This window comes from Pinus tabuliformis, chromosome 5_1 (assembly GCF_031772625.1).
Source record: "Pinus tabuliformis cultivar Carrire ecotype Pingquan chromosome 5_1, CPIR1, whole genome shotgun sequence".
Classification (NCBI taxonomy): Eukaryota; Viridiplantae; Streptophyta; class Pinopsida; order Pinales; family Pinaceae; genus Pinus; species Pinus tabuliformis.
Window position 1 is genome coordinate 3059731 of NC_142305.1, and position 1413 is coordinate 3061143.

Genomic DNA, 1413 nt, shown 5'->3' on the forward strand with positions numbered 1-1413 from the left:
ATTCCACATCTTGAAGGGGGGATTCCTATACTAGATCAACCTGTGGAATCTTCTTCAGAAGCACTCTCTCCCCTGCATGAATCTCCAACAACATATGTTGCTTTGAGTGATGTGATTGATAGAATTGGGAGACTCAATCTTGATTCAATCCCAACTTAGTCAATGGAGCAGCCTGGACCATCTGAGAAAGGTCCCCCAAAGTGGCTAACAAAGACACTTGAAAGTGTTCATCCCGATGAGGTTGAAAAGATAGGAACTAGAAATTCAAATCAGAAAAATGGAGATAATGTAGATAACTTGGATTCACCTGTTGATATGGAAGTTTCTTATGATTGTGAATTGAATTTGTCTACAGTTTTGAACCAACTTCCTTCAAAGAAGCTGCTTCTCATGATGAATGGAAAGAAGCAATGCAAAAAGAGTATGATGCCCTGATAAAGAATGGAACTTGGAAGCCGGTTGATCCTCCATTGGGAACCAAACCAATTGGCTACAAGTGGGTCAACAAGAACAAGTATAAAGTTTATGGCTCACTTGACAAGCACAAATCCAGACTTGTGGAAAAAGCTTTTGCATAGAAGGAAGGGGTCGATTATGAGGAGACTTTTGCCCCCACAACAAAATGGGCTACCATCCGGACACTCTTTTCCCTAGCAGCTCAAAACGGTTGGAAATTCCATCAAATGGATGTAAAAACTGCTTTCTTAAATGGAGATCTAAAAGAGAACGTTTTTATGTCCCAGCTTGAAGGATTTGTTGTGAAAGGACATGAACATAAAGTATGCAAACTTGTGAAATTCTTCTATGGCCTCAAACAAGCACCATAAGTCTGGTATGAAAATTTAATTGAGCATCTTTTGAAACTCAATTTCAAACATTATGATCTTGATGATGCAACTCTATTTGTAAAGAAGGTTGGAAAAACAATTGTATATCTTGTGGTGTATGTAGATGATCTTTTGATGATAGGGAACAATGAAAGCTACATTGCATCCATAAATAAGGAACTAAAGAAAGGTTTTTAAATTACTAATTTGGGCTATGTTCATTACTATATTGGTATTGAAGTAACTCAACATCCGAAGTCCATTTTCCTTTCTCAAAAGAAGTACATTGAAGATCTGTTGAACAGGTTTGGCATGATTGAATGCAATCCTCTGACTACTCCAATGGAACAAAACTTGAAGCTCACATCCATTGAAGGAAAAGAATTTGAGGATGCAACAAAGTATAGACAACTTGTAGGAAGTCTCAACTACCTGACTACTACCAGACCAGACATTTCATTTGTTTATGTATAGGGGGTTTACGCAGTGCATTATTTTAGATATCATTTTTGGGATTCAACTGCGTTAATTAAGTCATTCACGTATGACCATTTTCATGAGAGGTAGTCGTAAGTGACTAATTTCT